Below are 27735 nucleotides of genomic sequence, written 5' to 3'. Positions count from 1 at the left end.
AGAGCTGGCTGTTTTCTCGCCTCTGCTGTCGGCTTTCATAAACGCCCAGGCAGGAGGAAGTGATTCCTCTTCGGGAGCACTGGATCAGATGAAAGGCAACTTTTGTTTGTTGGCGAGCAACTCGCAGCCTCCGCCACTGCCTGTCTCCGGCCCTGCTCCAGGCCTCCTTGCTGGCTGTGCACACAACAGAGACTCAGCGTCCCCCAACTCACCCCACCCAACAAACAGCAGGGAGTGGGGGACTTGTTTCTGGAGCCAGTTCTGGGTTCATCTCTGGAGGCTTCAGTGTCTGGGGCAGGGAGTTTCAAGGACGGATTGGACAGAGAGAAGAGTTAATGAAGATGGCAATGATGATCAACAATGAAAACAATGAAGGTGAGGATGATAGCTAGCTAGCGTTTCTGAGTGTTTATCCCCAGCCAGGCAGTGTGTTTAAGCACATCGTAGATATTTCTTGGAATTCTCACAGCGACCTTATGAGACATTATTTCCCCCATTTTGTAGTTAGGGGAATTGAGGCATAAAGAGGCATGTGAAATGGTTAAGGTTATCCAGGGAGCAATGAGAGGAGTGAGGGGAATTAGAGCCCGGTTCTGCTGATTCATAATCTGGTTCATTCTCTCTACACCGGATCGCTTCCTTAAATTGGGTAGGACGAAAAGACATCCTGTCATAACACCTCGGGTACTGGGTGTTCCCCAGGGATTGCGGAAATTTGAACCTTCGAATAATTTAGACTTAAAAGAATCTAGACCCAGCCAAAAACATTGAAAGCTAAATGAAACACCCTTTGGTCCAGCCCCGCTTAAATATTCGCCAAGTTCTTTTTCATCACCTGGTCTCTAATCTCTCTGTTCCCTCAGCCTGGAATTCCAAACTCTACCCTAGATATTCTTGTAAGAATGCCTAGCCAGTCTTCAAACCTAACCACTTCCTGGAAGCCTCTTTCTTCCTATCCCTTGCACTGTCTAGACTTCCATGGCCCCAGCAACATTTCTTTCCACTGTGTTTCTTTATTATCTATCTTCCCATTAATGTTAACTCAGTGCGTTATTTGTTGCACTCTTACAGTCTGCCAGTCTCCATATTAGGCTGAAAGCTCATTGGGACATGTCTTATTTATCTTCACATCCACAGTGCCTGGCCCATAGTCTGGCCCCAGCAAATGTCAGTTTGATGAATGATGACCAAGATCATGGGCCAGCCCCCTGTTTTTGCTAATAAATAAAGTTTTATTGGAACACAGCCACACCTATTCATTTATGTATCCTCCATGGCTGCTTTCATGCTACCGTGGCAGACTTGAGTAGCTGTGACAGAGACTGCACGTTCTACAAGCCTACAGTTTTACTACCTAGCTCTTTACTAAAATGTTGTCAGATCACTGACCAAGGGGATGATCAGATAATTTTCCGAACTTTTCGTTTTATTTTCTGTATGTAGCTAGCATACAATTGTTGAATAGTTACCTGTGTGGTTTCTACCCTCTAGGAAATTGATTGGACACATGGATCTCATTTTCATGTCTCCCTGTGTCCATAACTTTGGTAGGGCCCTCCCACACAGTTTGTGGCTTGAGCATGTGGCCCATTGTGGACAATGAGGTGGTAACAATCTCACTGCAGACACTGGAAAGGGTGATTTACTTATTTTGTTTTCTGCTAGTCACCACCATGACGACACCCCCTGCTGGAAAGGTATGAGTCATCGCAGCTGAGGACATCCTAAACCAGCCAGCCCCCAGCCAACCTGCCCCCTGATTACACAGATGCATGAGTAAGATAGCTGTACCTAGCCCACATCAGTGGAACTAGACAACCTGTAGACTCAAGTAAGATGGTTGTTGCTTTGAGCCACCAAGTTCTGGGTTAGTTTGTTACACAGCAGTAACTAACATACATATACTTACGAGTGTACAATTTATGACTCCAAACCAGGCGTTTTAATGAATCACCTGCAGAAATGACCCAGGCATGCACCACGAAGACAAGAATTCCTTTGTGTGTTTTGGAGGTGGGTAAAGACGGAGTGTAGTCTATTGTTTTATAATTTTTTATAACTTTTTTTTGAGATGAGGTGTTGCTATGTTGCTCAGGCTAGTCTCAAACTCCTGATCTCCAGCAATCCTCCTGCCTCAGCCTCTTGAGTAGCTGGGAGTACAGGCGTGCTGTGCCTGGCACATTTATCTGTTCTTCCTACTTTGGAAACACCTCTGTATTTGGGGAAAGTGGTCAGAATCATTTAAAGAAGGTGAAATGCCAGTCTGCAGTAACAGTTTTCTGGTAACGTCAGGGAGTGATCCTATGTTTCGCAGGAAGGACTAAGCCAAAGGATTTGATGCAACAGCTTTGGAAATTATCTGGATTTTACTGATCAGGGTATCCCTTAGCTGCATTGGCAGAAATAACCAAATCGCGATGTAACCATGAAATTGTCTGTCCGCCTTGGTTGTTTCTAATATTGTAGAGCATGGGTCTATAAAAGACTACTGGAACATGCCATTCTTCGCATTTCAAAGCCTGGAATTTAACCAGCAGATAGTTTTCTATGTGTTCTTGACGATTTCTTTTCTCTTCTTCTTCCCTCTGCTCCCCCGTTCTCTCTGTTCTTATCTCCTATTTCATGTTCTCAAGCTTCTCTGCATTTCTACACTGACTTTGGGGTAGGGTGTCATCTGTCTTTAGTACACCCAGCACAGTAGGAGGAACTGTGAGAAACACACTGAAGACAAGTTCATAATTCATTCCTCAACTAAAGGTGCTGACCCCTGCTTTTCATAAGGAAACACAATGGCTCTCGTTAGCCCCTTGGTATTGGTGGGAATTTCTTGCCTACATTACATTCTGGATGAAATCTTTAAGGCTACAATCCAGGCACAAGCAGAAGAGATGGCATGAAGACCCTATGCTCCCAGCACCACTCCCCCACAAAAAAAGAGAATGTGACCAAGGTCAAAATGAGCAGATGGATTGGGAGGAGAAACCCAGAACTCCTATTCCACCCTGGAGCAGGACTCAGGCCTAGGGTGATAGGTGGTAAAGTTACAATGTTTCTCCAAGAGTAAAGTGGGAAGGATGAGCTTTGATAATCCCAAGGGCCCATGCACTCTACGACTATAGCCTGGGAGGATTCAAAGTGGAGTCCACTGTGATGATGGAAGGGAAGCTGAATAGCATGCAGTTTAAAGAAGTGCAAATGGATGTGCTTGTACCTGGCAGGTGAAGTCCTAAGTCTTTTATAAGGTGGTCCCTGATTTGGTCAAGATACTACTCTCAGGGATGTTGGCAGCAGAGCTGTCTCGGGAACAGGTCTGCAATAGGGGAGGGGGTGAAGAATGCTGGCAGACGGTGTGGGTGAGCTGCATAGCAATTTGGAAGAGGACACATGTTTCCAACCCAGATCCCGCCTGAACACTCCCATGGTCAGTGGGGTCCTTTTTGAGCCACAATGAGGCTCAAAGATTGGTTTAAGTAATGAACCTGTGAGCCCATTCTATCCCATAAAACATACCCAGGCATTGCTAGAATGAATGAATGAGCATGTTTATTCATTTCCTGGGACTACTATAGCAAAGTACCACAGACTGGGTGGCTTAAAACAAGAGAAATGGATACTCTTGCAGTTCTGAAGGCCAGAAGTTACAAATCAAGGTGTTAGCGGGTCTGTGCTCTTTCTGAAGGCTCTAGGAGAGAATGTGCTCCATGTCCTTCTCTTAGCATCTTCTGGTTGCTGGCAATCTTTGGCATTCCTTAGCTTGTAGATGCATCAGTCCAATCTCTGCCATCATCATTACGTGGACCTTGTCCTGTGTGTCTTTACATTTTTCCCCTGTGCATGGCAGCCTCTGCCATTTCTCTTCCTCTTACTAAGGCATGTACCCCCATCATATTGGAGCAGGGGCCACCCTATGGACCTCATCTTAACTTGACTCCATCTGCAAAGACCCTATTTCCAAACACAATCACATGCACTGGTATGGGAGTTAAGACTTCAATGTATCTTTTTGGGGGACACAATTCAACCTGTGACAACATGAAAAAAATAAGCCTATCATGGAAGATATCTATGCACTGGCTTCTAGTGAGGAGTTAAGGAGTTTTAAGGTGTTCCTTATCATACCCCCTTAAGCAGATTTAAGGTGTTCCTTCTCACACCTGCTCACCTCTGAATGCAGCTGCAGCTGCTGGGCAGAGATTCCTGCAAGCTCAGACTCAAATCGACAGTATGCTATCCAAGTGCGTACCCCACCTCTGTGAAGCTGTAGGAGGCTGCCGAGGCCATGAGCAGGAGACACTGGGGATGACCCTCAACCAGTGGCAGGTGGAGTTGGGGTATAAATGCCTCACCTTGATCCATCAACGGGACATTTCTGGGATGTATTCTGTACACTTCTCACAGCTTCCAATGGTATTTATATCCCATTGTCTACATAGCTGCTTCATATACGAAGTAGCCTCAGCCAGGCATGGTTGCTCACACCTGTGATCCCAGCACTTTGGGAGGCTGAGGCAGGTGGATCATGAGGTCAAGAGATGGAGACCATCCTGGCCAACATGGTGAAACCCCGTGTCTACTAAAAATACAAAAATTATCTGGGTGTGGTGGAGCATGCCTATTGTCCCAGCTACTTGGGAGGCTGAGATAGGAGAATTGCTTGAACCTGGGAGGCAGAGGTGGCAGTGAGCTGAGATTGTGCCACTCCACTCCAGCTTGGTGACAGGGTGAGACTCTGTCAGAAAAAAAAAAAAAAGGAAAAAAAAGGAACCTCCTATTGGCTTTTCCTTCTTCCTTGGCTCACTCTGTTCATTCCCTTGCACCTGAGTCCTGAGGTCACTTTGACCTCCCCACTCTGACCCTCCCCCACATGTTACCCCTACCACCAATAAAACTACCTGTATCCAAGTCCTTGTTTCAGGCCCAACTTCTGGTGGATTTCAGACTAAGAAGGGAGAGAGAGACAGAGAGATGGGAAATGGAGAGGATCAGAGATACTTATTTTTAAATCTAGAGCCTAGTTCTGGCCCTTTAAAGAATGAGAAGAACAAAACTATTTGCTATGTGCCAGGCATGGTGCTAAGCATAGTATATGCACCATCTCTTATAATCCTACTGTCATGGGTTGAACTGTGCTCCCCAAAATGATATGTCTACATCCTAATATCTGCAATCTGTGAATGTGACATTATTTGTAAGAAAGGTCTTGCAGATACACAAAAAATCAAAATTAATAGATGTTGCTGTGGATGTGGTGAAAAGGGAACACTTCTACACTGCTGGTGGGAATGTAAACTAGTGCAAGACCTATGGAAAACAGTGTGGCGATTCCTTAAAGAACTAAAAGTAGAACTATCCTTTGATCCAGCAATCCCATTACTGGGTATCTACCCAGAGGAAAAGAAGTCATTATATGAAAAAGATACTTGCACACACGTGTTTATAGCAGCACAATTCACAATTGTAAAGATGTGGAACCAGCCCAAATGCTCATCAATCAATGAGCGGATAAAGAAACTGTGAGATATATATATGTGTGTGTGTGTGTGTGTGTGTGTGTGTGTGTGTGTATGTGATAGAATACTACCATAGAAAGGAATGAGTTAATGGCATTCTTAGTAACCTGGAGTAACCTAATCATATGTTCTCACTGATAGGTGGGAGCTAAGCTACGAGGATGCAAAGGCGTAAGAATGACACAACGGACTCTGGGGATTCAGGGGAAAGGGTGGGAAGGGGGTGAGGGATAAAAGGCTACAAATTGGGTTTAGTTTTTTTGCTCAGGTGATGCGTGCACCAAAATCTCACAAATCACCACTAAAGAACCTACTCATGTAACCAAATACCGCCTATTCCCAATAACCTATGGAAATTAAAAATAAATTTAATTTTTTAAGAAAGAAAGGTCTTGTAAATATAGTTAAGAGTCTCAAGATGAGAACATACTGGATTATCTGGGTAGGCCCTGAGGGACAAGAGTCCTAGTAAGAGGCACACAGAGGGGAGCTACACATGGAGGAAGGTGATATGAAAATGGAGGCGCTCTTTCTCTTCAGTGAGGCGGCCGAGCTGCAGACTCAGAGATGCAGATCTTTGTGAACACCCTCATGGGCAAGACCATCACCCCTGAGGTGGAGGCCACTGACACCACTGAGAATGTCAAAGCCGAAATCCAAGACAAGGAGGGCATCCTGCCTGACCAGCAGTGTCTGATATTTGCGGGCAAACAGCCGGAGGATGGCCGCAGTCTCTCAGACTAGAACATCCAGGAAGAGTCCACCCTGCACCTGGTGCTGCGCCTGTGAGGTGGCGTTATTGAGCCTTCCCTCCACTGGCTTGCCCAGAAATACAACTTCAACAAGATATTACTCTCAGGGATCTGCGCCAGTGCCCTGCTCACCCCTGTGCTGTCAACTGCTGCAAGAAGTGTGGCCACGCCAACAACTTGTGCCCCAAGAAGAAGGTCAAATAAGGCTCTTCCTTCCGCGAAGGGCCCCATGGCCCTGGGGCTCAATAAAGTGTCCCTTTTGCTGACTGGAACAGGGCACAAAAAAAAAAAAAAAAAATGGAGGCAGAGTTTGGGGTAATATGTCTATAAACCGAGGAGTTCCAAGGACTACTGTCACTACTGTCAGCCACCAGAAGGTAAGAGAGGAGCCGGGAGCAGCTCCTCCCTCCCAGCCTTCAGAAGAAACTAGCCCTTTGGACACTTCAATTTCCCACTTCTGGCATCCAGAACAATGAGCGAATGGATTTCTATTATTTCAGACTATCCAGTGTGTGGCCATTTCTTGCAATAACCCTAGAAAGTGAATATGCCCACACAATTCTATAAGTTAATGATTACTGTATTAATATTCCACTTTACACATGTGGAAACTGAGGCATGGGGCGTTTAGTTAACATCTGAGTGGCCAGGAAAGAGTGGAAATCTGAATTTAAATCCACCTGTCTAGTGCAATGTCGTCCTCTTAACCATGCGCTAGACCACCTTCCCGAGAGCCGACTGCATTTCTCCTGTGTAGAAGGAGAGTTGAGGAGAAATGAGAAGCAGTTTTTGTTATGGGGATTTGTATAAGACTGGGGTCCAGGCAGTTCTGTTTTAGGGCCTTGGGTGACAAAAGGCATGCACCATGGCTCACACCTGTAATCCCAGCACTTTGGGAGACTGAGGTGGGCAAATCAGTTGAGGTCAGGAGTTTAAGACCAGCATGGCCAACATGGTGAAACCTCGTCTCTACTAAAAATACAAAAATTAGCCAGGTGTGGTGGCAGGTGCCTGTAGTGTCAGCTACTTGCAGGACTGAGGTACAAGAATCACTTGAACCCGGTAAGCAGAGGTTGCAGTGAGCTGAGATCATGGCCCTGCACTTCAGCCTGGGTGATAGAGCAAGACTCTGTCTCAAAAAAACAAAGCATGTACCAAGAAGATCATGAATAAACTTAATAAATGAGGGCTATCCCTGGCCAATCTAAGCAGTAACTAGGGAAAGTGACAGCAGGTGAGTAGGAAATGATTCTGAGGGTCTGCAATTCCACAGGTAGGGGCCATGAGTTAGAGACCTGTGGGTGTTTAAGTTAACATAACCTTCAGATCTGGAGGCTGGAAAGTCCTGGGAAGGCTTGGAACAATTGTCACCAGCAAATGAGCTTTTGTTATATAGAGACTCTCTGTAGGCCATATTTTAGAGAGAAAGGTCACAGAGTGGGTGGGAGGAGGCCTTGGAGAGTGAGGTAAGCTTAGAGGTGGAGAGAAGCCAAGAAGGGAAGTAGGCAGGGGTCAGGATGAGAACTTGGAGACAAAGGCTAAGTCCAACTTCTCGTGGATAGTCACTGCACCCGGACAGACAGTGACTCTGCAGCCAGGTGGCTCCCAGCCAAACCAGCTGGACTTGTGGGGCATGGCATATCCATTGCCCTGCACAAGAATAAAGACGATTGAGTTGTTAAGGGAAACTTTTAGATGAACTAGAGGGAATGTCTTCCTCAAAGTTGATGTGAATAAATGGAGAATCAGAGCTCTAAGAGGAAAGCTGGCACCTTCAATCCCCAAATTAGAAGCTTCATGGATTCATTAAATGAGTATTATGTGCCCAGCTTGGCACCTGCTGCTGGAGACTTTTTTTTTTTTTCCAGATGGAATTTCGCTCGGTTGTCCAGGCTGGAGTGCAGTGGCGCAGTCTCAGCTCACTGCAACCTCTGCCTCCAGGGCTCAAGTGTTTCTCCTGCCTCAGCTCCCAGGTAGCTGGGACTACAGGATGTGTGCCACTAGGCCCAGCTAATTTTTTGTATTAGTAGTAGTGATGGGTTTTTGCCATGTTGGCCATGCTGGTCTCAAACTCCTGATCTCAGGTGATCTGCCCGCTTTGGCCCCCCAAAGTGCTGTGATTACAAGTGTGAGCCACCATGCCTGGCCAGGAGTCTTTTAAAATAAGAGAAATAGCATGTTTGAGGAGATGTTTGTTATTTGACTGAGGAAATAAAGATTATATATGAAACTCTCTGGAGAAAATGGCGCAATGGTGCATATTCACAAACAGAATGATGTATTTTAAATATAACTTCCAAGGAAGATGAGAGAAGGTGGTAATAAGGTATACATAGAAGATAGACTCTTAGGTTGCAAAGAGAAGGCACAGAAGATTAACTTAAGCCCTAGCTCTAAATACACATCACACATTGCTCTCTCCTCTCCTTCCATGACCCGTGGCAGACATCACTAATCCATCGTGGTACTCTTTCCTGTCCAGGCTTCATGTTTGCAGACACTGTACTAGACAGGCACCACCAGAGGTGGCATGAGAAGTGAAATCCCCTAACTCTCCTACCCTTAGGTCATGAGAGTTTATTTTATAAAAATGCAGGGAAGTGTGAAAGCATAGGGAATAATACAGTGTTTCCAAGATTAGGCTATAGAGCAAGCCTCATGGAAAACAAGACCAGTGTTTCACTTCCATTCTGGATCCAGCAGTAGTTCTAGTAACCTTGATTCAACCTGTATCTCCCTCAGAGAGAGAGGGAAAGACAAAGAATCTGATGACTGAAATAATTTGTCATCAGCCAATATAGCATGACAGTGGTTATCCTCAAGATAACTTATAGATGGCTGAGTTTTATTATGAACCCTTCATTTCAATTACATTTACATTGAATGGCAACTGTTTAATCCAAGGGTCAGCAGACTTTAATGAAAAGGGCCAGAGAGTAAAACTTTTTGGCTTTGCAGGCCATGCAGTTTCTGTCACAGTGACTCAGTTCCATCATTGGAGCACAAAAGTAACTGTAGATAAAACACAAACCAATGAGTGTTGCTATGTTTCAATAAAACTTTATTTACCCCAACAGGTGCCTGTGGCCTATAGTTTCCAACTGTTTTAACCAATTGACTGTGGCCAGGGTGGTGGGATCACAGAGTACAATAATGACATCATTATGCAGAAGGAACTGTGTTCTTCTTAGAAGACGACCACATGCTTTATGCTTTGCAGGTGTTGAGTGTTTACTGGACTCTCTGGGGTGGTACTGGAGTCAGTAGCTGGGGCTATGCTTGTCAGAAACAGGTTCTAAAAGGTATCTGGTGGTTTTTAGTAAACTAAATTGCATTTATTTTTGATACTTTTTTCTGATGTCTTCCTCCTATTACCATTTCCTTTTTGTATATAATAGAGATGGGAAATAGGTGGCTTGCCTATTATGTATCCCTATTGCCTCAGTCCCAGCAGACATCACTAATCAATCACAACACTCTTTCTCACTGAGTCCGTACATGACTCAGAATCCCTCTTAACATACAACAGTCACAACCAATCAATCACAGGCAGCCCTCAACAGGAAACCAGTTTGCTCTGATAGTCAGAAGAAAGTAGAACAGAGGAATGACAAAGAGGTTTGAGAACAGACAAGTTCAAAATGGAATTAGAACCAAGATTCCCAACTCCTTCCTATCCCTGGGCTAAAACCCTGCTTTAACAGATTTACAGTAGACAAACCCTGGGGAAGATTTTTAAAAACTCCTTGTCAAGTTGTTAAACATTTTTCCTGTTTTGGCAGATGTTCTTACTCTGCCACTTTTAAGGGTCTGTGGAAACTGCATTTCAGCTACTTCCTAGGGGAGCCTTTGTGTGGAGTCTGGTCCATCTTTCTAATTGAGCTGGGAAGAACATTGCAGCACAGATGTTTGCAACCCCTTACAAAGTTCCAGACCTGGCAGTATTCATCCAATGTGCCCCTGTGTCAGGCCCAGAGCCCCAGTGGGTTTTTTTCCCCTGCTCTTGGAGCAGCCTTTGCTCCAAGTCCACTGTGAGGAAATGGCACCTGGAGGAACATTGCCTCTAAATGTTTCCCCTCTGATCACCACCTTCCAACTTGCATTGTTAAGAGGGGGAGAAATCGGCTTTTAACACCATCCAGTGACTCTCCTTAAGCACCTGCTTCTGCATTTGATCTAAGAAACTGGGGAAGGTCAGATCTGGGCCTGGAAGGAGTGAGAGGTCTTGTCAACAGGCCATTCCTGCTGTGAGGGAACAGGAGTAATCAGAGGCAATAGGCTGGCTGTGGGGCAGTCAGAGAGCTCACCTGGAAAATATTTCAGGAGAAGCTGTCATGGGCATTCTGAGTGCCGACAAGATGTGTCAGGGAAATCCACCGGGTGCTTTTAGGAAGCAGTCATTTTCTCTTGCAGAATCTTGCTGGGCTTTCGAGTTAGGGGCCCAGAGGGAGTTGGCTGGCATTGAGGAATTAGCCAGAAGAATTGGAGCAGCAACTGTGGGAAAATCAGCATGTCTGGGGCTGGAACAAGGTTTTTTTTTCCTAAATCTGATTTGCTCCCATTCTCCCTTCTCTGACCTCGCTGGTGAATGTAAGCAAATGATTTGGCCTCCATGCCCCCATTTGCAACCTGTGGTACAGTGGGGATGGGCATGGGCTCCAAATCATACTTTTTGGATTTGAGTCCCAAGCCTACCACTTGCTAGCTGGGTGACGTTTGGCAGGTAACTCCTTCTCTCTGTGTTTGTTTTCTCATCAGTAAAATGGTAATAATAATAGCTCACACCTTGTAGGGTTGTTAGGCGGGTTAGAAGAGCTAATTCAGGTAAAGGATTTGGAACACATGATAAGTACTGGTATTCAGTTTGTGTATATGTTAGACTGTCCTTCCATTTCTATAAAGAAATACCTGAGGCTGGGTAATTTACAAGGAGAAGAGGTTTAATTGGCTCACGGTTCTGTAGGCTGAATGAGAAGCATGGTGGCAGCATCTGCTCAGCTTCTGGTGAAGGTCTCAGGAAGCTTGCAATCATGGTAGAAGGTGACAGGGAGCCAGCATGTCATACATTGAGCATGGAAGCAAGAAAGAGAGGGAGGTGCATACACTTAAACAACCAGATCTTGTGTGAACTCACTCATTACCAAAGAGATGTCATTAGGCCATTGATGAAGGATCCACCCCCATAATCCAAACACCTCCCATCAGGCTCCACTTCCAACATTGGGGATTATATTTCAACGTGAGATTTGGAGGGGACAAATATCCAAACATATCAGTATATATATGAAGTCAGGTTTATTGATGTATAATTTACATTCAATGAAATACAATATGCACTTTTTCAATGTACAGTTCAATTATTCCTCATGAATATTTATGGGCATGTAACCACCAACACAACCAAGCTATAGAACCCCTCCAACCCAACCACCTGAGAGGTTTCTTCTTTCTTCTTCCCTCACCCCGACCCCTGCCAGGCACGGATCTGATTTCTGTCCCTATAGTTTTGACTTGTCCAGAATGTCATTTAAGGGATTCATTCTGTGAGTAGCCTCCTATGTTTGACCTTTTTCACTGTGCATGGTGCTTATGAGATTCACCCATTTTGTTGTGTGTGCAGGAGTTTGCTCCTTTTGATGGCCAAGTAATATTCCACTGTGGTAGTCAGTTCTTGCATTGCTATAAAGAAATACCTGAGACTGGGTAATTTATAAAGAAAAGAGGTTTAATTGGTTCACAGTTCCACAGGCTGTACAGGAAGTATGGTGGTATCTGCTTGGCTTCCCGGGAGGCCTCAGGAAACTTACAATCATGGCAGAAGGCAAAGAGGAAGCCAGCTCTTCACATGGCCGAAACAGGAGGAAGAGAGCGAGGAGGGAGGTGCTATGCACCTTTAAACAACCAGATCTCTCAAGAACTTACTCACTATCTTGATAACAGTACCAAGGAGGAAATCCACGCCCACATTCCAATCACCTCCCATTGGGCTCCACCTCCAACACTGGGGATTACATTTGAACGTGAGATGTGGGTGGGGACACGAATCCAAACCATATCAGTGTGGTTGTTCCATATTTGGTTTATTTATTCACCTGTTGAGAGACATGTGGGCTGTTTTCAGTTTGTGGTGATCATGAAGGATGCTATTGTGAACATTCACATACAAGCCTCCTTGCAGATGTATGTTTCATTTCTTCTGGGTGAATTCCTTGGAATAGCATTACTGGGTAACCTAGTCAGAGTATGTTTGCTACAAAAGTAACTGCCAAACTGTGTTTTCAAAGGGCTGTACCATTTTGCATTCTTACTTTCAGTGTATGAAAGTTCTAGTTGTTTCACATCATTGCCAGTGTTCCATATTGCCAGTTTCCTTCATTTTCTTTTTCTGGTTTAAAATTTTATCCTTTCTAGTAGATAAGTAGTAGTGCTATTCTATTATGGTTTTAATTTGAATTCCCTAATGATTAATAATGGTGAGCATCTTTTCATATGCTTAGTTGGCAAATATGTCTCTTCTTTGGTGAGCTTTTGGGTGTTTTAGGGGTGAGAATAGAGTTTGCACTAAGCCACTTACTCTTATTCTTAATAAGACTGGAGTTCAAGGTAGAGGCCATATATGTGTGTTTGGATTTATTCTGTTTTGAGTGGTGGATGAACCTGTGTAACTGAAGGAAGTTGAGGGTTCAGATTGGTACTGGCTGCAGTTGCTTCTCTTTTTTTGTTCCCCTCCCTTGACTCTGCCTTCTGCTGTATTGGCTTCATTCCTGGACTCCCTACAGCTGCCTCTGGGAGCTACAAGCCATCTTCTAAGGGGGAAAGATGGCAGCAGTGCTCCGGGAATCTCGATCTCCCCAAGCCCAAGGTCAGCATGTGGAACACATGCTTCTCTCCTAGCTTTCTCACCGAGCGGTTTTGTGAGGCTCATTAGGTCAGCTGGCCATCCAAGAAACAATCACTGTGGCTACTATCTAGGTGATATGTCTGCCCTGGGAGCTGGGGTGGTGCCCATGCTAGCTTCATGGGCTAAGGGTGGGGGACAAAGGCTAAAGGCTAAAGGTTGAATACAATGAATTGTTAGGCCTAGCCTTGGGGGACTCCACTCTGGCCTCTTTGGGCTATGCCCCTTCCCACAGGATGGGAAGTCCATGGGGCCTAAGGGAAGACTTTGCTCTGGGTACGTGGAATCCCTGAATTCCATACTTTAATAGTTCCAGGCCTTATTCCAGGCGTTGCATAGACCTCCCTGCATCTGTCCTCCCCGCAGATTCTGATGCCTCTGGTCCTAGACCCGAGGGACAGTTGTTAAGGGAGTGGCGGGATATGGATGCAGTTTGGATATAGAAACCAGGATACCCCTTGAGTGCACTTGAGGCCTGGGGGTATGGAAAACTGCGGTGGAAAGAAGCTGGGCTGCTTTCCTGACACTTCATGTTCCTACGGGAAACTCTGAAAGCGTGAAAAATATAAATTCAAAGCTGTTCCCCTGGCCTCAGCTTCCTTCAAGGAACATAAAGGCTAAGTCTAGTGAGATGCACGCTAGGGCCATCTTATGAGCAGAGCTTGCCCACCTCAGACTTGGAGAGGTGGAGAGAAACCTTGGGACCTTGTGGGACTTAGTTTGTCCTCCTGCCCTGTATGTCATTGGGTCCTCCAAGAATCCCATACCAAGGTAGGATTCAATGTGCAAGCACTTAATTAAAAGAAATAGCTATGGGAGGAAATAAAGATGGAGCCAGCTGGGGAAGGTTGGGTGAGCCATGCAGGTCTGACCCAGAGTAAAGGAGAGAGGAAAGGAAGGCAGGGTGGAAGTGTTCTAGACCATGGTGCAGCCTAAGGAGATTCAGCAAAGTCTTGTGGGGAGGAAGGCGGATCCTTAAGCCAAAGTCCACCATCCATAAAGTCCCATGTGTGTCAGGAACAAACCTGCCTTAGTGTCCCTGCCTTGTCAGTCACGGGCTGGGGGCAGCCATGGGAAATGCAGCCCCTCCTGAGCAAAACTACTGTGATGAATGTCATAGTTCAGTGCTGGGGTCCTCCGTCAACTTCACCTCCTGTAGTTAGGGGTCTGCAAGGTGCCACCCTCATGGCCTCTACACCTTGAGACCTCACATATTAAGGGTAAACCTGACTTGATCCCTAAATAAGGAAAGTTACTGGAAAATTGGGAAGTGGATCCTGGGGACAGTAAAGACTCCCAGTGACCCAGGACACTGAAAACGAGCAAAATTGAGATATCCTGGGCCTTGGGAATATTGCTTTGAGCTCCATACAGCCAAGCAAATCCGGACTATCAGTCACTTTGAGAATGGAAACCAGGACTCCCAGTCTCTGGCCTTATCCCTAGTGGTAGTTTGGGAAAGCTCCTACTCTTACTAGCACATGAGTCACCCAGAAATCTTATTAAAATACATCTTCAAATGGCCAGGCATGTTGGCACATGCCTGTGGTCCTAGCTGCAAAGGATGCTGACATGGGAAGATTGCTTGGGCCTGGGAGGTCAAAGCTGCAGTGAGCCATGATTGCACCACTGCACTCCAGCCTGGGTGACAGAGTGAGACCCTGGGTCAAACCAAACAAACAAAATACACTAAAAATGCAGCTTCAGAGTTGGCAGGTCTGGGCAGGGAGCGAGAGGTGTGTTCCTCAGCCCCCAGCGGATGCCGATGTGGGGGTGCCTTGGCCACATCTTGAGCAGCAAGGAGATACAGCTCTGGCATGAAATGGGTGCTTGAGAAGAGGTAGTTCTGATAACCCTCGTGTTTCCCCAGAAGAGAGCTGTGTAGATCTTTTGCTCAGACTCCCACAAACATTTCCAAATGGGGTCATTTCTGCAGAACCGTTGCCAACTGGGGAACAATGAAGTGACACGCAGCGGTGGCACGAAGAGAGGCTAATGGCCAGCACGTGCTTCCCTCGGCAGATGTGGGGAAAGCCGGACCGGCTGAAGGGGAAGCCTCTAATTTGCGAGGGAAGTCGCTGGGCTTAAACAGGATGCAGGGAGAAGGCTCCATCGGGGCTCCACGGTGGCCTTGGGATTGTGCTTACAGGGGGCACAACAAGAGCAGCAAAAGCCAACTCATAGAGTCAGCGATGAATCTTTGTGTTTCAGCAGAAGGACAGTGGAGCCAGGAAGTGAAGCCTTTCCTGGTGGTTGGACTTTCCATTACGGGAGCGCCCCACTGGATGCAGGGGATGCCTCTGAAAAGTCCCGTGAGCATTCAGTCCTATTTGCACAGCACGCGGCACGGTATTGTTTATGCAGCAGAGTTTTTAAATGATCTGTGTTTGTACACTTAGGGCTGCTGTAACAAATTACCAAAAACTTTGTGGCTTAAAACAGCGGGAATGTATTCTCTCCTAGTTCTGGGCGTAGGAAGTTTGAAATCGGTAGCACGGGGCTGAAGTCAAGGTGTCGGCAGTCCCTCGGGAGGCTCCAGGGGAGAATTAGTCCCGTGTCTCTTTCAACTCCTGGAGGAAGGCTCTGATTGGTGAGGGACAAACAGACTGAGATACTACCTGTGTGTGGTGCTTAGAGACAGGCTGCTTGGGTTTACATCTCAGCTTTGCCACTTGCCAAAACTATGACCTTAGGCAAGTTCCTTTTCCTCTCTGAGATTCAGTTTCTTCATCTGTAAAATGGGATTGATAATCATACATGGTAGTCCTCAGCTTGTGTTAGCATCACTCCAGTCTTGGCAGTGGTGGCTTGTAGTCTCTCTGCTCCATCTTCACAGCACTTCCTCCTCCTTGTGTGTCAAATCTTCCTCTGCCTCCCTATCTTTTTCTTTTTTTTTTTTTTTTTTTTTTTGAGACAGGGTCTTGCTCTGTCTCTCAGGCTGGAGTACAGCAGCATGATCATGGCTCACTGTGCAGCCTCAACCTCCTGGGCTCAAGTAATCCTCCTGCCTCAGCCTCCCAAGTAGCTGGGACTACAAGTATGCACCACCACACCCGGCTAATTTTTGTATTTTTTATAGAGACACAGTTTCACCATGTTGCCCAGGCTGGCCTCAGATAACTTCACTTAACTCCCAGGCTTAAGTGATCCACTCCCCCTCGGCCTCCTAAAGTGCTGGGATTACAGGCATGAGCCACTGTACCTGACCAGCCTCCCTCTTACAATTAATGTGTTTAGGATCATTCGCATTTGAAGATCCATAACTTCATCACATTTGCAAAGATGTTTTTATTTTTATTTCTATTTTACCACGTGGGGTAAAACATGGTAAAAAATATTTAACATTCACAAGTTCCAGGGATTCAAAAGTGGATATTTTTCGGGGCACTACTTCTCAGCCTACCATGTTATCTGTTTCCCCCATCAGGATATAAGCCCGTTGAGGGCAGGGATTTCATCTGTCTTGTTCACAGTTATGAACAAGTGCCTATAAGAGTTCCAGACATGCATTAGAGGCTTGATCAACATTTGCTAAATGATTGAGTGAATGAATTTCTAAGGCAAGAGGAAGTTACTTTGCTATTGAGAGACACTCACACAGAATCCTTTTGTGAAGGGTTTTTGGTCATCTGAATAACTGCCTTTCATTCATGCTCTGAAAAAAGTGAATCTTCCAGCATCTCAGTGACTCCGTGATGCCTGCCTTCCCTACACAGGTTGAGAGGTCATTCTTACCAAGAGCAGCAAAGACCAACTCATAGAATCGGCGATGAATCTTCATGTTTCAGCAGAGGGAAAATAACTGCCTTTAGCTCACATTGCAATCGCTGTACCTTTTCATGCCAAAATTTCATTGAAAGTGTCTGAGAGCACACAAACAGACTGAAGTGAGCCTGTGTGAGGTGCTTAGAGACAGGCTGCCTGAGTTTACACCTCAGCTTTGCCACTTACCAGCAGTTGACCTTAGGCAAGTGCCTTTTCCTCTCTGAGACTGTTTCTTCATCTGTAAAATGGGATTGATAATCATACTTATCCCGTTGAGTTGTGGAGGGGAGTTATCCACCTGATAAATCTTGACTGCCCGGTGTGTATCAGTCACTGAGTACTCAGTGGGATGAGCACAGCATAGCCTCTGTCTGCCAGGAGCTTACAGTCTCTGGGAGGTCAGGAGAGTGAGGCTCTGCTGTCCTGGGCTACTCCAGCAGTGCTCACATGTTCATGATTATTTTCTTTCTTTTCTTTCCTTTTTTTTTAGACTTAGTCTCACTCTATTGCCCAGGCTGGAGTGCAGTGGCGCGATCTCAGCTCACTGCAACCTCTGCCTCCCGGATTCAAGCGATTCTCCTGCCACAGCCTCTCAAGTAGCTGGGATTACAGGCATCCACCACCATGTCCAGCTAATTTTTGTGTTTTTAGTAGAGACAGGGTTTCACCATGGTGGACAGGCTGGTCTGGAACTCCTGATCTCAAGTAATCTGCTGGCCTCGACCTCCCAAAGTTCTGAGATTGCAGGAGTGAGCCACCACCCCCGGCCTCTTTTTTTTTTTTTTTTGAGATGGAGCCTCACTCTGTTACCCAGGCTGGAGTGCAATGATGTGATCTCGGCTCACTGCAGCCTCTGCCTCCCAGGCTCAAGCGATCCTCCCACCTCAGCCTCCCGAGTGGCTGGGACTACAGGCACACACCAACACACCCAGCTAACTTTTTGTATTTTTAGTAGAGATGGGGTTTTGCCATGTTGCGCAGGCTGGTCTTGAACTCCTAAACTCAAGTGATCTGCTCACCTCGGCCTTGTAAAGTGCTGGGAGTACAGGAGTGAGCCACTGTGCCCGGCCTGTGATTATTTTCATTAATAAAAAGTCATTATTGTTTTCCTTCCTTATTATTGAGCACTGCATCTGCAACTGTCATCCTTTTTCCTGCTTGTGACTTTGTATCTTGGAACTGAGGGACATTGTACCTTGGAACTGAGGGGTCAACTTGGGATTCCAACAGAAAGAAATCTTGTCCTCAACCGGTCAGGGTAAATAGGAGGAATTATGTTGGCGTATGATTAGGGAGGGGGAAACAAAAACTAGATTGGGAAGGAAAACAAGCTAAGATTGGTGCTAAGTAGATTTAAATAGCAAAAGTGCTAGCTGAGCTAAAATGAGTATTAATCCAGAAAATCTTTCATTGCATGTGGTCTGAACTCTGGACCTTGTAGCTACAGGATAGAAGCAGGCGGGCACATTAGAGCAGGGCCTGTGTGTGGCTTCAGCTGCAGGGAGCTCTTAGAGTGGGGCACTTTTGGATAGGGAAGTGAGAAGAGCTTTAGGAACATGCTTTGGGCAGAGAATATCCTTGCCTCCGTCTCTCTGGATGGTAGCAGCAGAGCTGTAGGTACATGGAACCTACTTTTATTGTTATTTCTTTTATTTTCTTTCTCTCCTCCCCTTTCTAGATTAGGAGCATCCTGGGAGAAGCATTGTGCCTGTCTCGCTCATAGTAAGCAATCATATTAGGAATACATTTCGCTATAAGTAACAGAAAACCCAACTCTTACATTACTTAAACAAACAATGGTTTATTTTTGCTTCCATAACAAGAAATCCAGAGGTAGGTAGATATTAAAATTGTTTAGCAGCTCTCGTGTTGTGATGCTCTCACGCTGTGATGTTCTTGGGTTAATTCGCTTCATGCTTAATAATGCCCCATGGTCAAAAGACGGCTGTTGTTCCTCCAGACATTGCATCTTTACAGATGAGAAAGAGAGAAAAGAGACCAAAGGCCTCAACTAGCCATATCCATTCCCATTTTCATCAAGAAAGAAAATGCTTTTCTAGAATCCCTTTAGCAGATACCCGTTTATATCTCATTGGCTAGAGTAGAGCCACAAAACTAATGTAGCTTCAGGGAAGGCTGAGAAATAAAGTATTATCTTTTTTGTTTGTTTGTTTTACAAAATAAGAAAGCCGATGGAACAGGAGGTCGGGGATGGGTTTTGAGAATGAAGGAAAGATGGACGGAATTGGAAATTGTCTCAGGGATACATGAATGAGCCATTTGGTGATTGGACGAGCCCACAGTTCATCTCAGCCTGGCAGTTTGCTGTGAGAATGTGTCTTCCAAATGCGCACAGAAATCATGTGGATCCCAGCACAAGTAAGACCACTGGACATTCATAACCAATAATTCGAGAATTGTGTGATGTTTAATTTTAATATGTGCATTTGGTCCTTCATAATCGGATCCTCTTCAGGGTGTCTCCTTAAACTCAGACAAGGTGTACACAGGTCTCTTGAAGATGCCTTTATAGATGTCTGCAAACAAATGAGTGAAATGTAAGACTATCTGGTCTCTCTAAAGTAAAAGGAGGCAGTGCTTGGGGTCCTTGTCTTGCTTTCAGTCTTAATTAGCTCTCTTTTGTCCTTGCCCCAGCTTCAGGAGTTTACCAGTGTTTTGCCCTTGAGCCCTGAGTCCTTGCAAAGGCAGATGGAAGTTCAACTGGATTGAATTGGGGCATCTCTGCCCACCAGCTTCTTCTCCCGGGCCTTTGAAGATGGATGTTTGGCCAAGACCTTGTCCAACTGGGGCATCTTGGTCCAACAGCCTTTTCTTGGAGGCTCTGGGGGATACGTGCTTGACTACTAGTCCAAAAGTGGAAATAGGAAAGTGTGACCTTGGCCAAGGTACTGAACTTCTCTGAGCCTCAGTGTTCTCCTCTGCCTTGACTTGCTCTGAAATTCAAACGAAACAATGCACCTGAAGCCTCTACCATAAGGTCTGGGACACACTAAGCACTAGGAACAGCGTTCCTCTTCTCCACCTCCTCTCTCTTCTCCTTACAACCATTCGAGTTGGAGAGACCTGGCTTTAAATATCTGATCAGTTATTTATTTTGTGAGCTACAGTTGTCTCATAGGGCAAGAATAGCACCTCCCAGTGTTGTGAGAAGTTAGACATGTGATCGCTGGAATCAGGTAACCAGAGTTCAAATCCTGGTTCCACCTCCTACCAACTGTATGTCTTTGGGTGTTACTTCCCCTCTCTGTGCCTCAGCCTCCTCATCCATGAAGTGGGGAGAATACTACTGCCTATTTTTTGGTGTTGTGTGAATTAAATAAATTATGCCGAGTGCTTAGAATGGAACCTGGCATGTGGTCAGTGCTCAATCATGGTGTATTACTGTTGTTTTTTATTATTAATATTATTAGTCTTCTTTGAAAGATGCATGCAGAGGATGTGACACCCACAGAACTCAATAAAAGATATGTAATGTCATCTAAGCAATATTCCGCAGGTCTGGGCAGGAAGGGTTGACCCCTATTGGGAAATTGAAGGGACTATGGTCTTCATAGGGAAGACCATATGAGCGATTTGGAAAAAATCACAGGATCCGGCAGTGACAGATACAGGATGGGTATCCAGACTCCTAGCTCTAATTATTAAATCACATTCCATCACCAAGAATTAAATTATAGACCGTTAGGATGAGAGGGATACTTAAGTGTCACCTAGTCTAGGATTTTCCGATCACTCAGCCTTTCACTCATTCATTGAAATGTATATGTTTAAAACACATACTCTGTGCCAGCTGCTGTTCTGGGAGAGAGAAGTGTATACAACAAGCAGGGTCCCTGACCTCATGGAGCTGACATCCTGGTGGAAAGAAGTCATCAACAGATGCATAAATAATATGCTCGTGATATGGACTAGGCAGAAAAATAAAGCAGGGAAGGGGGTAAAACTGCATGAGGCTGGAAATGGAGTAGAAAATAGGGTGGTCAGAGATGGCCTCCCTGCTAAGGTGACATTGGAACAGAGACTCAAAGGAAGTGAGAAAGTGAGTCACGCACGTTGCCTGGGGGAAGAGCATCTGAGCAGAGTGCTGGGATTACAGGCTTGAGCCACCACACCCGGCCTGCCCATTTTTTAAATTGGGGTCTTTGTCCTTTGTATTATTGAGTTAGTTGTAAGAGTTCTCTGTATCTTCTGATAAAATTCCTTCATCAGATGCATGATTTGCAAATAATTTCTCCCATTCTATGCATTGTCTTGTCACTTTTTTGACTTGTTGCTTTTTTGTAGTTACATTTTTGACAAGTGATATTGGTTTTCCAGTAAGAACTATGTTGTGAATTTCACTTTTAAATGAATTTACCTAAAAAATGTGAAGAGGTGGCTGACCCCTTTTATTTTACACATGGAAAGACTGGGGGCCCTGAGAAACCCGAGGCAGATGTGGGTCTACCAAACGGATGCCCCGATCAACAGCCTCTGCCTCTTTGCACCAGCTTTGCTTGGGGAGGACACATGCCAGCGCTCTATCCTGTCAATTGTGTGTGCTTGTTGAGTGAATAGGAAGGAAGCATCTTGTCTGTATGTTACGGCGGGTGCCTGTGGACAGGGCGGCTTTTCACCAGCAGAGCAGTGTGATAGGGTGTCTATCTGCAAGCTGAGTGTGTGGGCATGTTACAGAACCCACTGTGTGTGGGCGGGGGTGGTATGTGCCAGGGCACCCACACTCGGATGTAAATGTGAGCTTGTGTGCACACATGTATTGCGTGTGAGCACTCAGCCAGAGTGGGTGGGAATTAGGAACATGTTCCAGCTTTGCAGACCTGAGCACAAGAAGTAGAACATGCGATATGTGTGTGCTCCTACTCAGTACAGGCTGACCTTGCTTTTGACCTTGAGCTTCTCTGCATTCAATCTTCTCATCTGTAAAGCAAAAGAGAGCTGGGTCAGAACAACTCTCCCCACCCCTCTTTGTAGCTGCAAGTTGAGTTCAAATGGAAATTGTGTATCAGTATTCTACCAGGAAAACCACCATCAGGTACAGCGGATAAGAGGAAGACTCTGGGATGAGACCAGAATTCAGCAGACTTTTTCTATTAAGTGCAAGATAGCAAATACGTTTGGTTTTGTGAACCATCTGGTCTCTGTCACTATTCTTCAACTCTGCCCTTGTAGCACAAGCAGAGGTAGACAATATTTACATGAATGGACCTGGACTGTTTTCTAATAAAGTTTTATTTACAAAAACAGATGATTGGTCATATTTGGACCCTGGGCCATAAACTGCTGACTCTGTGTTAGAGAGTCTGAGCTCATATCTCATCTCTGTCACCTTCTAGCTGTGTGACCTTGGGCGAGTTACTTAACCTTTCTGAGCCTCAGTTTCCTCATCTGTAAAATGGAGATGATGATCCTACCTCCTTCATGAGTTGTGGTGAGGACTAGAGAAGGTATTTCATAGAAAAGTCCCTAGTATGTAGTAAACACTCAATGTCAGCTACTATGTGCCCGTGTGTGTTGACTCTGTGGGTGTGCTCAGCAGGCATGCTCAGGTTTAGCACACATTGCCAGCATGGGTGATCATGGAGATGTGCACACAGTGCATGCCATATGCCTATTGGTGCAGAACAGATATATACATGGGATGTGTACTCATGCTGGTTATGAGCTGAACAGGTGTGGGAGTCCAGACTCGAGCACACAGCGTCTGTGGGTGTGTGGAAAGCTTGTATTTGGACAGGAAGCTGAGTGAAAGGAAGACAGAAATGGAGGGGGAAAAGTCAGACCGAGCCTTAAAGAATGAAAGACAGAGAAAAACCTGGACTTTGAAAAATTAAAATACAGGGCAGAGGAGATAAGTTTGACCAAGACGTAGCAGGAAGATGTGAGCAGGGAGGAGGAGCCTGGGGCTCCTGGGGGCTTTAAACGGGGCAGGTCTGGAAGGTTCCAAGCCTAGGCTGGGCCAGAGGATGAGGCGTCCATGGCTTCTTCCCACGGAGAAGGAGGTGCCCATTCAGTCTGTCCTTCCTCTGGGTAATCCAGAGCCCTGAGATCAGACCCTATCGTTTGAAAATGGAGAGGCCCTGAGCATAAAAGAGTACAGTGAGAAATGAACACGGGAACATGCGCACCTCCAAGATCCACCCAGAATCTGAGAAGGTCAAATGCCAGCCACAGAGACCTGAATTCCTATCCAGATTTCATCGCGGGCTGCCTATTTGACTTCTGTGTATTTCTATTCAGTCTCTTTCACTTTCAGCAGCCCCATCTCCAAATGGGAGACAGTCATCATTTTAAAAAGCTAACAGCTACTGTTTCCTTCTGATGTATCTTACAATGGATCCATCAGATCCCTGGGCTCCATCTGTGGGAATCCATTTAATCTTCACAACAGCCCTGGGAGGCTGATGCTACTATTATGCGCATTTGACAGGAGAGGACACTGAGGCACAGGGTGGTGAAGTGACACAGCTGGGATACCAACTCAGGCAGGAGCACACTAGAGGCCTAAATCTTCACCACTTGATCCTTAACAAATAATTGCGCAAACTGCCTTTCAGCAGTGGCCACACATCCTACAAAAGAAATGTGCAAGGCGCATGTGGTGGCGGGCATCTGTAATCCCAGCTACTCAGGAGGCTGAGGCAGGAGAGTCACTTGAATCTGGGAGGTGGAGGTTGCAGCGAGCCGAGATTGCGCCATTGCACTCCAGCTTGGGTGACGGAGCGAGACTCCGTCTCAAAGAAGAAAAAAATGAAAAGAAAAAGGAAAAAAGAAAAGAAAAGCGCACAGTGATCCATCCAGTCTTTGGGATTGGGAACAGAGGTAGGCAGGGACGCTGGGACTGAATGCTTTCTGTTAGGCACTAATTCCTGTGTGCTTTTGGTTGCAAAATTTCATTTCTCATGTGGAAAAATTGAGGTCTGGCGATAAGTTGTTGGGTGTGGCTCACTTGCTGCATCACTTATCTGGCCTTGAGTTTTGGAAGGCTGCCCTTCGATAAATGGTCAGAAGGGACCAATCATGGCCTACTTGGGTGCCTACCTTGCTGGCATAAGCCTTCTTGAGCCAAGATTTAATTAATTTTAGGAATGCAGCCAGAGGAAAGGAAATTTTTGTTTGTACCAGGAAACCATGCAGAGATGACTGCAGCCTCTCTTCACTGAGCCAATCCATGGTAGCTGGGGGACATGACTGGCCGTTCCTTTCACTGTCCTCTGGCTCTCTGTGTTTCCTTGTGAGTGTTCAAACATGTGGCATCTGCAGGGAGTGACAGGTGCAGTAGTCAAGGTGATGTGCTTTGTAGATCTTGCACCATGGGAGAGCCAGGCAGCTGCTCTGAAATCCAAGGCTACATTCATAGGGAGACCATGCTTCTCACTATGGCCCCCAGCTGCAGGAAGTCTTAGACAGTTACAGTTCTAGGAGACCTGGGACTGCTCTGATGGCCGACTCAGGCTGGAGAACTCCATGACAACCTTGAGGAAGCTTCCTTCGGTGACACGGGAGCCTAGCACTCTGCTTTTCAGCCTCCTTTCTCTTTCCCTTTCACTTAAGAACAGACGTATTTTTAGCCTGACAGCTCTCCCAACCTTTCCAGCTCCTCCCTAGTTTTCCCTCACAGACCTTTCTGCTAAAAAGGTCCCTGTAAGTTTCATATCTTTTTGACAACTACATCTTGGAGGACCAAAGCTAACACAGCTGATGAATATCCACAATGTGCTGGATGGAGATTGTTTTCTGTCTGCCCCAAATTCACTGAGAAGCAAAAAGAAGCCTTGACTGATTTCCCCAAAAGGCTACACTTATTCCTGCAGCAAAAGCAGATGATAAAGGTGACATTTGTCCGGATGATGGCTGTCAATACAGATCATGAGGAGTTTATACAAAAGAGATTTTTGAAAACTCAGGTGCTTTTTGCAGTATTCTTACATCGGGCTTGGGTTCACATGCTGGCTGTGGCCCTTACTAACTGGGCAAGTAACTTTGGCAAATCATTTACCATGCTAAGTCTTAGTGTCTTCATCTGTAAAACAGGGCTGGTACGAAATCTTGCTTCAAAAGGTGGCTGAGAAGAGTTGATGACACAGCTCATGGAAAGTATTGCAGAGTTCCTGGCATGTGCTAGGTGCTCAATAAATGTTAGCTCTTTTTATTGGTGCAATGACTACTAGACTCGCTTTTGTTGTTTTATTTTATTCTCTCATCCAAATGGCCCATTCGGAGGAGAGATTCTCATCTCCATTTTACAGATGAGAGACTGAGGGTCTGGAGCATTAAAGACATACCCACAAGCACCAGGAGAGAATATAATAATACCTAGGTGTGGAGATATATGAGAATGGACATCCCGTTCTTGAAGACCTTTCAACCTCCCCATTACTTCCTACATGCTACACTCCCCTCAACCCACAAAAGATACTCCAATGTTGCTGAGGTTCTATCTACAAATTCTAGCTGAGTCAGTTTTCAGTTTTCTTTTACAGTTTCTCTTGGGGAAGGCCATGAATTATTAGGTTGGTGCAAAAGTAATTGCGATTTTGACCCTAAAAAGTAATGGTAAAAACTGCAATTACTTTTGTACCAACCTAATAATAAATGTATTTCCCGCTGTCCTTCCTAAGGACAGGCACACTCCTGTTGACCTCCAACTCTCCAGCAGAGCAGAGACCTGGGCACCCTGGCTGGCCCAGCAAAGGAGCTCAGTGAAACAGCTGGCGCATGAAGGAATCCCTTCACAACTGAGCTCAAGTCCTCTTTCCAGAAAGATATGGTTGGAGTCCTTTGCCCACCCATTGCACAAACTAACAGAAAGTCCTATGCTGGCAGAAGCGTGGCTGTCCACCACTGGGTATCTCCAGAGTAAGAATCACATGCTGAATGGCTCAGTGTCCACTTTTTGCATTAGGCCATCAATAGCAGCTCCCGGAAACTGATTCCAGGATATGTAGTCCCATATTCCCTACCCAGAGCGCATGCTTCCCAAGGGCAAGAGGTATTTTGTTGCTGTTCATCTGTCTCCTTACGTGATCAGGTACATCTGGCACCTGCCTAGTTGCTACTGAGGCTGGAGGCCAGTGGCAAGGTAACTGGGTAACAGTTTTGGGGGTTTTGGGAGAGGCAGCCTGCGGGAGGTGGGTGGGGAAGACTGTGTTTCCAGCAGACACCTGCATCAGGCCTGCCAGATCTTTCAGCTCCTCTAGATTCCAGCTTCAACTTGACAAGGCTTTCTCCTAGGCCTCTGGCCTCCATCTGGGATTAGCTTTTAAGCAATCAGAAAGCACTTAAAGATATAAAACAACATGTAAAGATGTAAATAATCCCCAGTAATTTCACAGAGAATTAACTCTTTCCTAAGGCCATTGGACCTTCCCTGCCCAGGTTGCCTGGCTTGGAACTAAGTAATCATGATGTCAGTGTGTGTTAGATCAGAGAATAACCTGGAGAAGGCCCTGGTCCCAGAGCCGCATTGAAAAGACAAGGGAGACAGAGGCACAGGAAAGGGGAGGGGCTTGTTGAAACATACACTCCTGAACCAATACTGAAGTTAAAGCCAAAACCAAAACTTGGGCCTGGGAAGACTTCTGCTTTCTGTTTGAAAGTTTCTTGCTTCAAGTAAGATGTCCAAAGCAGTGTGGCTTGTGTAATATGGCAGAGCCCGGGCTCCTGAGGGGGAAACCCCTGTCTCTGCAACTTACCAGCTAAAGATCTTGGAGAAATACTTTGCTCTTATAAGACTCAGTGTCCACATCTGTGAAATGGGCTGAGATGTCAATGGAGTCAAACTTACAAAATGTGTTTATGTAAGGATTAAATGAAACAGTGTTCATAAAGAGCTGAGCACATCTTAAATGCCCAATTACATAAGCAATCAATAGCTATTATGGCTATTATCATCCTCTCCCACACCTCCCCGGTATTGGTACCTCCTGCTGCCTTCTCCAGCTGGATGGATGTTGAATCTATCTTTCTGGTTGCTCAGACCCCAACCCGTGGGAGTCATCTTTGGCATCTCTCTCTTACACACCACTGTTGACCTATTGGCTATACCATAAAATAGATCCAGAGTCTACCCTCTCCCCACTTGAATGCTGTTCCCTGTTTCCACCCTGTTCTCCCCTGGATTACTTCATAGAGCAGGGATCAGTAACCTATAGCTCCTGGGAAAAATCTAGCTTGCTGCCCTTTTATTGCACAGCCATGAATTAAGAATGGCTTTTACATTTTTCAGTGGTTGGGAAAACAAGAGAAAAATGATATTTCATGACACAGAACAATTATATGAAACCCCAGTTTCAGCATCCATGAAGTTTCATTGGGATGCAGCCCTGCCCATTCATTCACACACTGAATATGGCTGATTTTGTGTTATAGTAACAGTATCGGGCAGTTGTGACCGAGATCATATCGTTCACAAAGCCTAAAATGTTTACTCTGTGGCCCTTTTCAGAAAATGTTTGTCAACCCCTGTTTCAGATGCCTCGTGGGCCTCCCTGTGTCCATGTTTATGGCCCCACCATCTGGTCCCTACATAGCTTTCAGAGTCATCATTTAAATGAGGAGGTATGAGGCCAGGCATGGTGGCTTGCACCTCTAATCCAAGCACTTTGGGGGGCTGAGGCGGGAGGATTGCTTGAGCCCAGAAATTTGAGACAAGCTTGGGCAATGTAGCAAGACCCCATTTCTACAAAAATTTTAAAAATTAGCCAGGCAAAGTGGAGCACACTTGTAATTCCAGCTATTTAGAAGACTGAAGTGGGAGGACTGCTTGAGCCTGGGAGGTCGAGGTTGCAGT

General features: G+C 45.7%; 1 pseudogene; it reads left to right on the top strand.

The window, feature by feature from the left end:
* Window positions 1-6077: 6077 nt before the first annotated feature.
* On the top strand, window positions 6078-6466 carry LOC105502289 (annotated as a pseudogene).
* The last annotated feature ends 21269 nt before the right edge of the window (window positions 6467-27735 follow it).

The sequence above is a fragment of the Colobus angolensis genome, unplaced genomic scaffold (assembly GCF_000951035.1).
Source record: "Colobus angolensis palliatus isolate OR3802 unplaced genomic scaffold, Cang.pa_1.0 Scaffold79, whole genome shotgun sequence".
Taxonomy (NCBI): Eukaryota; Metazoa; Chordata; class Mammalia; order Primates; family Cercopithecidae; genus Colobus; species Colobus angolensis.
The sequence above is the reverse complement of the archived record's forward strand: the minus strand, read 5'-3'. Positions and strand labels throughout refer to the sequence as shown.